This window comes from Aptenodytes forsteri, unplaced genomic scaffold (assembly GCF_000699145.1).
Source record: "Aptenodytes forsteri isolate BGI_AS27 unplaced genomic scaffold, ASM69914v1 Scaffold119, whole genome shotgun sequence".
Classification (NCBI taxonomy): domain Eukaryota; kingdom Metazoa; phylum Chordata; class Aves; order Sphenisciformes; family Spheniscidae; genus Aptenodytes; species Aptenodytes forsteri.
The window spans coordinates 11,872,367-11,884,537 of record NW_008796165.1 but is presented as its reverse complement, the minus strand read 5'-3'; the positions used below and the strand labels follow the sequence as shown (position 1 = coordinate 11,884,537).

General features: G+C 43.3%; 1 pseudogene; it reads left to right on the top strand.

Moving 5' to 3' along the window:
- LOC103905759 overlaps window positions 1-12,171 on the top strand; it is a 106,163-nt pseudogene that overhangs the window by 45,682 nt on the left and 48,310 nt on the right.

Genomic DNA, 12,171 nt, shown 5'->3' with positions numbered 1-12,171 from the left:
ACCTTGAATGTTTCCAGGGACGGGGCATCCACCACCTCTCTGGGCAACCTGTGCCAGTGTTTCACCACCCTCAGCGTAAAAAATTTCTTCCTTACATCTTCTGAATCTACCCCCCTTTAGTTTAAAGCCACTCCCCCTTGTCCTGTCGCAACAGGCCCTGCTAAAAAGTTTGCCGCCATCTTTTTTATAAGCCCCCTTTAAGTACTGATAGGCTGCAATAAGGTCTCCCCGGAGCCTTCTCTTCTCTAGGCTGAACAGCCCCAACTCTCTCAGCCTTTCTTCACAGGAGAGGTGTTCCATCCCCCTGATCATTTTCGTGGCCCTCCTCTGGACCCGCTCCAACAGGTCTGTGTCTTTCTTATGCTGAGAACATTTATTGAATATTTAAAAAAACAATGTTAAAAAGAAGTGAGCACAGGTGGATGCTCTATATATGGGTGCTCTTTTTCAATATGTATAATAATGTTGAGTTTACTTACTCAGTCATGTTTTCCTCTTTCTCCTCCTCCCATCTTCCTCCTCCACACCCGCTTTCAATCAGTCCCCTCTGCCCCGCCTGTCATCCTATCCTCTCTGCTGCTTTTACCACAAACCCACTAATGTTATATTTCAAGTCAAACTTTCAAGCCCACGACATTTAAGCAAGTGAATCCAAAAATCCGAGCAGCTTTGCCAGCCTTGCCAGGCAGGGAGCCGGCACGGCCCTGAGGAGCATGCGGGGGATGCTGGCGACCGCTTGAGCTGCTGAGGTGCAGCCGGTCACGGAGTTTCACCCATACTAGCAGTTGGAGTTTGTTTTTTCCTTTAAATCTGAAGGTGCTTTTTTTTTCCTAGAATCTAAAAAAAATGAACATATTAAGGCCAAATGTTGCTGCTAGATGAACAACTTCAGATGTACGTGTCTTCTTGTCGTACGTCACACATGCTTAGCGGTGTGTACCCTGACCACAATGGGTATCAGGCTGAAAAAAAGAAACAAATAAGAAAAGTAGTGAATCAGGCTACCTAGAAGACCAGATGTGTATTTATTTATTCTTTTGGTTATTGGTATAAACCTGGAGACTTTTTAGGTAAGTTATTTTAAATAATACCCGCTTTATGGTAACCAAACTGTATTGGTTGATGGCTGATAGCCCAGTTCAGCAGCGTACTTAGAGCAGTGTGGCTTAAGTATGGGCTTGAAATCTTCATCCTTGGGCTCATAATTAGGGACATAAGAAGACTGATTTTTCCCCCAGTGTTAAGCAATGGGAGTGGGTACCCTGCTGCTCAAAGGAGTAATCAGGAGGGTCTTCTCCATGTCAGGGTTTTGGGGCAATTTCCCATCATTGCATCTCTCTGAAGCAGATCTGATGGGGTTAGCAAAGGTTGGGCTCTGATTCTTGAAAGGCTCTTGGTGTTTCTAAGTTTGGCAGACTCCTGTTTACAGATGTCATTAATGGGGCAATGCAGCAGGGTGGCAGACAGTAAAAGAAAGCTTTTTTAAAAGGAACAATGTAGGTGACCATCGCTGTCCCCTGCTGAGCATCTAAAAAATAGGAGTATGAAAAGACTTCCAAGCCGCTGTGGGAAACCTGGCCCTTTTTTCCACATGGGCAAAAATGAAGTTGGGTTAACTGCACTTGCCTGTTTCACTGTTGCTTCCTTATTTTATCTTATTTGTTTGGATTTCTTGTAAAGAAAATGAGTCAACATGAGCACTGCATCTACTTAATCAGCTTGGGCTTGACTGTGGACTTCTGTAACCCTTGAGCAAACTGTGCAGCGGGTTGATGTCCTGTGTCCCTGGCTGCTTCCTACAGTGTTGTCCCATCCTTTGTCTTTCTAGGTCCTCTCTCCTCTGTGCTCCTCCTTGATCTCAGATCACTTTTGGAAACATTCTGAAAAGGAGTCCCTGTTCAGTGAGATCTCATACAAATTTAGTCTCCTTCAAAGATGCAACCAAAAAGTAAGAAGCACCCAACTTCTTCTCCAACACAGCACAAATGATTTGTCCGATGCCAAATGCTCCAAGACTGGTGAGTTTTGATAATATTCATTGCACTGGGGAAGGGGCTGATTATTTTCCTTTTTGATGATTTTTCTCAAACACAACTGAAAATTTTGCTATATAAAGGCAAGCTAACTAATTGTATTTATATTTTGAATGACTATGATGTCCTTAGACTAAATTCCTCAGATAATTAGTCACTTCTTGAATGCATCAAGTCTCATTCACGGTTTTCATTTGCCATGCTAGCTGCAGTGGAGAAGTGGTGTTAAAAGGGTTAATAGCAAAGGTGAGCCATCAAATGGCGTGGAAAGCATGGAAATTGGTGCAGATTTTGTTGTGGAAATCGATTTTTAAAACCCCCAAGCCCTGACAACCACTATTCTCAGATGTTGCTGGCAGCCTTCTCCATTTAATAGGAACCTGTTGTTTCTGAAATTCAGTTGGCAACATAATAAGAAGGCAAGAAGCAGAAAAAAAGCTTCTGTGGAGTCCGGGCTAGAAATGCCACTATTGTATATTGTCATCAGCAGGTTGACTGACAGCAACGGAAGCTGATTGACGTTATTCTCTTGCTTTTGCAACAGCCTGGGATAAAAACTAGTCTCTGCTTCTGCATTTGGCAGGTCAACCGTTGTGCTGCCGCCCTGACTCAGATATATTTTTAAAAACAAGGAGGGTTATGATAGAAAAGGATGAAGTGGATATGACTAGGTAAATCATAGCTACTCCTCTTCTGAGAAGACCAGTTGTTCAATTTTCCAGCAGCCTCAATTTTCTGGGACTACTCCTTTGTAAATGTGAAAATTGCCCTGGCCCTTGGGCGATACGGTGGAGCTCTTCATAAATAAATCTAACGGAGCCAGAACCTCTGTTGCTGAGGTTACAGCATCACTATCGGCTTAAAACACAGCGTTTGCGCTTAATGCTTAGTTCATTAACGCATTCTGTCCATTGGCTCATTGGGATCTATTAACATAATTGTTCTTTCTAAACAACTGGGTCATTCTCTCTCCCCTAACAGAAAATCAAAGCTAGCTTCAATATTTTGGACAAATCATGCAGCCAGATAAATACACGTGCTCCTCTATAAACTCACCCGGGCTGAGATTAGATAAAAATGTGATTCCACTTAGCATCAGCCTTGAAGTGAGACTCACTGTGGGACATATTTGAAAACAAATGAGATAGCTCTGCAGCTTTTTCTGTTGTAAATGTCCTGTCTACCTCTAAAACCTAAAGCAAAAATATTTTCCCAAGCTATTTTGATAAAATTCTTCTCCTTCCCCTGAACTGAAGGGCTGACTTTTACCCTATTCTCTCCTTCTGCTCTGGGATGTAATAAGGAATATTCCCCTTTTTAATTTCTCTCCCGTTGGTTTCCCCTTTTACTCATTTCATTTTTTTAGGTGACATTGTTCTACTCGCCAAACCTGTAACTTTAACAGAGGGTGACAGGGTGACCTTGACGACAGATGTTCCTGTGGCAACAGATGGCACTAGCAAACCCGAGAAGCTGCTGTATGCCGTCTCCCTGCCACCTGTGCATGGTCAGATTGAGCACATCAATTATCCCGGCGTGCCCATTTCCAGTTACAGCCAGTTGGATGTGGTGGCCCAGAAGGTCTCCAACGTCCACGACAATAGCCATGGGGCCGGTAAGGAGTCACTCAGGTGAGAAGACCTCCCCTTTGCACACCAATGTGCTGAAAAGCCCTCAGCCAGCGAAGGGTTAAGCTTGCCTCTCTTTCTCCCTGTACCAGGCGGTGCAATATTTAACGACCGATATGGTTGTGGGGAAGAGACTGCTGCAAACAGTAACATGATGTAATTTTATCATTATGGCGATTACATACTTTATTAACTGTAATAGTGAAGTTGTACGGCCAAAGGCAATAGGACTCTCGCAGGCTTAATATTGGGGTGTATCCAGGTAGGCTTTCGTGATCAATTAGCAAGTGAAATCAAATGATTTAGGTACATATAAAGAGTTTACCACGTTTCTCAAGGTTGCCAGTGGTGGAAAAGGAAAAGCAAAAATTCCCCATCTGTGACTGTTGTTGCTTTCTAGGCAGTTCGTTCTCCTGAAGGGGAAAAAAAAAAATAATCGTAACATTGTCTGAAATGATCAGGAGAACTTAATCCAGATGGTGGTGTCATTTCTAAGAAAAAGCATATGTTGGCCATTATGATACTTAAATATAATGGTTTTACATTCCTCTAGTGGGCACAAAAGGCACACAACAGAGTTGGCGGGGTTTTTTAATCTTCTGAATGGTGGCAGTGGTGGTAGAGTGGTGGGAGATTTTATCTTCCAAATGGTGCGCTTCCCAGAAGATATGGCAAATTCAATTGAGGAGAGCCTGCTGTAAAAGCCGTGCTCCCGTGGAATGTAAATTTGTGCCTTCCTCTAACCAGTAACACTGGAGAGGCTGAATTTACTGCCCCCTTCGGATTATCATTTTATATATATTCTTTTGGCTTTTGCTTATTTCTTTTTTCTTTGCTTTAACATGTTTTTCTTTACGATTTGCTTTAAAAGTTATTTACGCTCCCTTTGCAGCAAAGTGGGCACTATAACTAATTTTATTCTTACCATGATTAACTATGAATAATTTCCTAAGAAATGAGTCAAATTAACAAGGGGAAGAAGGAATCAATAAATCATGAAAGCAGCCTATTTCTAAGTGGGGTTAAAACCACCATTAAATAAATCACGGACTCTAAATGATGACCCGCTTGGATATGGCGGGGGGGGAATGTCCATTTAAATTGCGGTGAAAGGAAAAAGTGTGGGCCAGCATCTGCGGCCGCCCATGCTGTGCAAGGAGGGGGGCATGGGAGAGGGAAGGAACTTCGGGGAAGGACCCCGGGACAAGGCAGAGAGGAGAGATGTGGTTTTCCTGCGTTGGTTGCTACAGCCCAGCTGCGGGGAGGCAGCCAAGCAGGGATCAAAAAAGCTCTGGCTTTTGGACGTGGAGGCATAAATGTTGTTTAATAGCACCTTCTGCCTCCATCCCTGCTCTGCACGAGAGCTCAAGAATGCAAGGGCTGACCCAACCTCACTTGAAGTACCTGAAATGTTTTCACTATGCTTTGATTTTTATTTTTTTCCCATTGGCTTTCATAGGGTTAGTCACAATTTAAACTACTTGGAGACAATTTCACAATCAGGCCTACCATGCTTTTTAGCTGGTTTACATTATATCCTTTTAATCTTGCATTAAGGATCATACTTTGCCTGATGGCATGCTGAGTGCAGTAATGCTACCTAGGGCTAGATTTTAATCTTTCTTGTTCGTTGAGACTTATAAATCTAAATTTTACACAAGGAATGCCATCACTTTTGCAGTCGAGTGGCTCATCCATCTTTACACCAGTATGTAAAGATATCTTTAAACCGTAGAAAATCAGGCAGACTTTCCTCCTCAAGTTTTCTATGGGAAAGAAGGGGTCAAAATGCTTATGCCTTAGTTAAAAGAAAAAAAAAAAGAAAGGAAGGGAGAAGCAATTCTGCTTGTAACCTCACATTTGCAATTCTTTTTATGATCTTTTCTCCTCCCTGAACACATGAATGAAATGGCACCAGCTCCCTGCTTGCTGGGAAGGGGTACCTATTACCTTGCATTATGGGCCAAAGATTGTCAGCTGGTTTAAATCAGTATATCTCCATTTGCTGAAATGATGCCGTAGCCATTTAAATTCTGGCTTATAAAGTTAGTTCATAAAGTTGCTGAGACGGTCTCTTTCCTAATGTACTTTGTGGTCATAGGAGCTCCTTTCTTTTTTTGTGGGATTGGGGAGTATCCTGTTGATTGAAGGTGATGTGGTGTCTCAGGACCTGTTTGTCCTCCCTCTCTTTTGCTCACCTGGCTGCTGTGGGCAGGATTTGGTGCAAGTCTTTCGGCAAAGCTATGCATGAGATCAGAGGGCCACAAGGCACAGCAGTCACTCCCTGCCCACAACACCCCTAACCGTTGGCGAGAGCAGGCACTTCAGGGCTTCCTCCAAAAATGAATGTGAACCAGTGAAGCCTCATGCCTTCATGCCTCCCTCTGAGCTGGCACTGAACCAGGGGAAGCACACGAGCATCTTCACCCTGGTGTCCTCCATGGTGGCCTCAGCGGGTAAATCATGCTTACCTAGTGCTTCTGCACTGATTTTTAATCTTGGTCTTGCTCTTTAATAATAAATGCTGCTGAACAGAGTAGTGCTTATGGAGTGCTTACCAAGAATGAAGCCTGTTTTTTCCTAAGTGCTGTATAAACACAGCCAAGTATGTGTCCCCAGGGCAGATGGACATGTGCGGGGAGGACTGGACCCATGCGATAGCTGCAGAGCTCATCTCCATTTCCGGCTCTGTGTGGGGGACAGAGAGATGGGGGACATGGAGGATGGGCAGGGAGCAGAGGAGCGGCAGCGGGGCCGATGGGGAGTGAGCTGGAGGTACAAGGAAGGGATTGCAAAGGGCAGAACTGGAGTGGATGGGCCAGTTGTCCCTGCACAGTGCCATCTCTGCCTCCCTCCTCTTCACGTTTCCTTCCAAAAGAAGTATTTATGGTCAGATATGGGACTACCTAGCCCAAGGACGTCAGTGGCCAAGTTGTCTCCGAGGAACCTGCAACCTTGGCCTCTCTCAAATATGAGGAAGATGCCCATGAAAGGGAGGGTGTAGGAGGAAGCCAAAGGAGAGGGCACCTGCTGCCTGCCTCTGCCATGGGGATGTAAAGTGGGTCCAGCAGCTCTGTGGGGAAGGGTTGGGGTTGAGGGAGAGATGGGGGACTTGTCTTTCAGACATGAAGGAGTTAAAACACAGGGATTAAAACAAAAAATCCTTAAACCCCCACACACACACACACACACTCTCACAAAACCCTGCACCCTAAATTAATTTCTGCTGGTAATCTATATCGGGTTAAATAACGCCTCATTATTCTGCAACACAGCTGAGGCTTCTCAAAATGTTTATCTTGTTTTGTAACTGGTACCTTCTGGCATATTCCAGTGCCAACTCTCCTAGCTCTTGCTATATTTCATTCTCACTATTTTTGGAATGGAGCTGCTGGTTCCAGGTGATTTAATAAATTGCTTTTTTTTGTGTTCCTTTTAACTTACCCATCTGCTCAACACATGCGTAACTTGCAATCTGTCGGCAGTTTGCAGAAAGACAAACTGTCAGAGCTGCATGCATTTGACAACTTTGTTCCCAATTAGATTAGTGGTAATTTTAACAGATTTCAGGGCAATCGAAAAAAGGGATGACATGTTATTAAAGCATCAATTTTGACAGACCCAAGCACATACAATTTCAGTGTAAATTATTTTAAATGCTTTAATTAAAGCTATGAAAGATTTACCCTTTTAAGCGGTAAGTGATTGCAAGACAAATATAAAGGGAAAGTGGATAACAGAGTTTCCTAAATGGTTTATGCTGCGCATGGCAGTCCACAAGTCACCACCACCATAATCTATGACTGTAATGTTGGAGGCATAGTTAATTATTCATAGCCTCATCTCTGGAGTAGACGTGATTAAGAACATGAGGAGCATTCAGAGATCTAAGCAGTACCTATGAAAATCAGAGTTCAAGCCCCTCTTAGATCAGATGCTGTTAGGAAACAGTTTAGGGGTATCTCACATGGTGGATATTTTTATAAATACGCTTTCATTTTTGCCCCAGTTCTGCTCTGGTTTAGATGGCCAAAGCCCAGTGGTCAGGGTGATCGTAGATTTAGAGCAATTGGGATTTTCTATACTTGAAGACACTTTACAGGCTGTACAAGCCCTGTAAAAAAAAAAAAAAGAAAAAAATACAACGTTTATTATTTAAACAGGATACAGCACTCTAAATTTGTCCCTCCAGGAGCACTAAGCCACATGTGTAGCCCATTTAACTATTTAAATGATTTTGTGAATTATGGCCCCCTTCCAGCAACCTTCGTTCAGGCAAGGCTGACCTTGGCTTTGTGGCGAGAGGGCTGGGCTTGGCCCCTCTTACCCAGCCCTTGGGTCCCAGCTGGTGGACCATTGGCCTCCCTGCAGTCACACCTTCATCGTTCACTCAAATGTTGGTCTGAATTGGAGCCGAAACCTTCCAGGAGGATTGCTCCAAGGGTTTTGTTTATTTTCTGAGTGGCTGGCTGCGCAGTGCCGAGCTGTCTCATTTTCAAATTGTTAAATGTGCATACTGCTTTAGTGTATAAACTACTGGTCCCACAACCCGCACTGAAAGTTTATTTCCTTTTTAATTCAGGGACTGTAGGACTTCCTGATGCTATTTAGAGTAAAAAGCAACAAGCACGCTGTTCCCACCCTTCCCTGTTTCTTAAAACCAAGCTTGCATGCATCTGTTTTGGATTTTTCTTGTTTCCTTTGGGGACAGGTATGACTTGGTATGACTTTCTGAAAAGCTTAGAAGTTTTTCTTTGGAGGTTGCTGACCCAAAGCGTTGCAGTACCAAAATGCAATGGAAGTGAGGGAAACTGGTCCAGTGAGCAATGCAAGTAGAAACTGCAGGAAGCTGGGCAGAGCCCATGGTCTTGTGCCCTTTCCAGCCATTTGACTGCTGGAACATGCAGTGATTTGTAACTGGCACAACGAATCCAGCAAATAAGATGAAGTCCTGATGGAAGTGTCTCACCACCTTTTGGACTGTTTTTGATCTGCATGCACATGCTGCCAGTCTGTTCTCTGCTATGCAGGTCCATGAACCAAACTTTAAAGGGTTTTGCAGTTGGGACAGCTCCTAAATCCTCTCAAATCCCTTCCTCTAGTGCTCTTCTCAGCTGGTGTGAATCAGTGAGGCTCCATTTAATTCAATCAACCTACTCAAATGTGTACCAGTTTAAGATCCACCTTATTGTGTGTCAGTCAATGAGCGCTGGCCTCTTGGGATGTCTGAGCTTGCCATGAAAAATCACCTTCCTTCTTAAAAAGAAATAGAGACCATGCATCAGAGATCAGAGTGTAAGAACAAGATCTCCTGGTCAGCCCCCAAATCAATGATGTTAGAAGGCCAACAAAAGAATGGGGCCAACATAGAATCATAGAATCATAGAATCATTAAGGTTGAAAAAGACCTCTAAGATCATCAAGTCCAACCGTCAACCCAACACCACCATGCCCATAAACCATGTCCTGGGCAGCTTGTTCCAATGTTTAACCACTCTTTCAGTAAAGAAATTTTTCCTTACATGCAATCTAAACCTCCCCTGGCGCAACTTGAGGCCATTTCCTCTCGTCCTATCACTTGTTACTTGGGAGAAGAGACCGACACCCACCTCACTACAACCTCCTTTCAGGTAGTTGTAGAGGGCGATGAGGTCTCCCCTCAGCCTCCTTTTCTCCAGGCTAAACAACCCCAGTTCCTTCAGCTGCTCCTCATAAGACTTGTTCTCCAGACCCTTCACCAGCCTCGTTGCCCTTCTCTGGACACGCTCTAACACCTAACACATGATGGGTACCCACCATTACATGATGGGTAATGGGCAAGCAGATAAACCTGGGCAACTGGAGCAGGTTATTTCAATGCTGGTAACAGACCACCCATGCTCACACATATCAAAATGCCTGCATGGTGGACAATGGCATGGGAATCCTTCCCAGAGGTCCTTCACCAGGTAGCCCTGCACAGCCTCTCAAAAAAGATACACAAAAATGTGTATATTTTCTCTTCACCCTGGTATAGCCATTTGTATGTGAAAGAGCCTGTCATACATTGGGGCCAATTTAATAGGATGAAAATACTCCACTGGCGCAGGGGAGGTGCTAGGAAAATTGGAAACTTTTATTTCATTGGTATGGAGTCAACCATGGTTTTCTTGTCAACAGACCAAGAAAGGAGCCAGTAGGACCTGTAATGCGGGTGAGTCACTAACTGTCTATTGGTTGTCTTCTGATGTACCACCAAACAGTATTGAATAACAAGAATATCATGTTTTATGTAAAGGCTAAGACTTAGCAGAAAGAAGGCTGGAGAGAGCAATCTCTTGAATCTTGTGGTCTTGTCCTTGCTCATTAGCACTTCCCCTTCCAACAGAGCTCTAAACATTTTGGTTCAAAACATGATACACTGGAGATACTAGAGAGCTCATCTTCATGAGAGATTAGAGTCATGATATGGGCTCAAAAAGCTTGAAGTCTGAAAAATCTTACCATTCTTAGTAAACTTATCTAAAAATTATGGGCCCATTATATTTTCTAATATCAAATCACTGGTGCAGGTAGTCCCTGTAAACTAAGCAGAGACCTAAAATTGCTTATTAAATCAAGTCACAAACAAAACAGACCAAAAAACCCTGCTTGCATCCATATCAAGCTTTGCTGCCTAATCTGTTTTATAATGTTTTGCAATTAACAGGCCAATGTTCATCAGCTGATAAATAATTAACAGCTGTTGTTGTTTCTAGGGCATGACGTAAAAGGCTTACATAGGACAAAAACTAGCTGGAGTTGTTTGCCAAAACTCTGACCAAACACACATTTATAGCTCACAAAACCAAATTTCTTTGAAAAATTGCACTTCATGATATCTCCAAGGGAGTCCTCTTTATGAGTCTGCCAAACTTACTAGAAAAAAGTACTCACCTGCTCTTTTTGTCAGTCAGGTATTGGAAATCTAAGGTGAAGGCTTCTCTTTTTTTACTGGCATTATTCAGACAAATCAAGAATTCAAATGTAAACACAAAGGTTTTTTTATGATTCACCTAGAGCTCACTAGTATCTGTAGTTTTCCTGACATTACACATAGGATTGTCTGATCTTTGCTCAAAATCTTCAAATCTGGGAGGAGAGAGATCTGAATGTGGTGAGATGTAACCACCCCTAGCGGGTTTAAACAAATGTAGTGGACTAGTTGTTATTCACCTGAAATAACTAAAAATTGACTTGCTGTAAACTCTGGTTACAAATGGGAGATGCAGAAAAGAGATTGTTTGGGAACACCCTTTGAATGCATCTTGCTGACTGTCTCATCAGCTTGCAACTCTTTGATTTGCTTACTTGCATCTGTTTTGAGAGAGAGGAGGGTCTGCATGAGCCATGAATGCCAACAAGAGGACTACCTGCAACCGAATTCACACTGGAGGAGAGCTCAGTGGCTTCCTCCAAAGCTTTTCTGATTTATTTATTTTTATACTACATATTCATCAAGCAATTACAAGCGCTCTTGGCTGAGAGAGGGGGATGACTCCTGTTTACAGCACACACAATCATCTATGATTAAGCAAGCTCATACCATGCTCATGCAAAAGTTCAGTCTCCCACATAGACAAGCTTTACTCCTGTTGTAAAGGCTTCTACTGCACCAGAGAAGCATGTTTCTTGACCATGTTTTTTATCCAATAGTTTCACACAGTTTTTCAGATATCCTAGCTTCAGGCCAAGGAGCATCAGAAAGAAAAGGGTCAAAAACTTGAACATGTCTCCAAATTAAAATTGTGAAGCTATTGTAGACAGTTGAGGATAGATGTGATGTATTTGTGGCAGTGAGTGTCACTGAAGAGGTTTTCTGTAACATTTTGTACTATTTGGAGTTTCCTAAGTGTTGCAGGCTTCATGCCCAGGTATATCGGTTTGCTGTAATACAGCCAAGTGACCAAGGTGTGAAAAACTAAGGCCAGGTCAGTATCTGCCAGGATGGGAGGCAGTCTCCCAGCCAACTGGGGATGGTTGGAAGTGATAATTGCTGCTATGAGAGACCTGAACGTACTTGTGGATTCTTCTCCTATTTTTTTTAAATAGGAACTCAATCGTGAACGTGTGCTTTAACCACAAACTCTTCCAAATTCTCTCCTCTGCATACTGACATCTCCTGTCTCACTTGGGTTCAACTTCACCTACCTGTTGTGTGTCTCTCAGGTTATCTTGACTCAGCATTGGGACCTCATCCTGGTATTGGCATGATTGTGTATGGTGAAAAATAGAGATGTTTGTTTTCTCTGCGTTGCCAGCACTGAGACCACTTACCCTCAGTTGTATATAAATATTGAAAGAGCTGGAGATATGTCTTGGCTGATTTGATACCCCAGGGTAAAGATACAGGCTCAGACTTTGCTCTGAACTCATGTTGCTTCTTGCAGGTAAGATGGCAGTGCCCAATGTAAGTGGTGTTATCTACCCAAGATAAGTGGGGTTATCCACCCGAGAGTGCTGAGGGAGCTGGTGGAGGAGCTCGCCAAGCC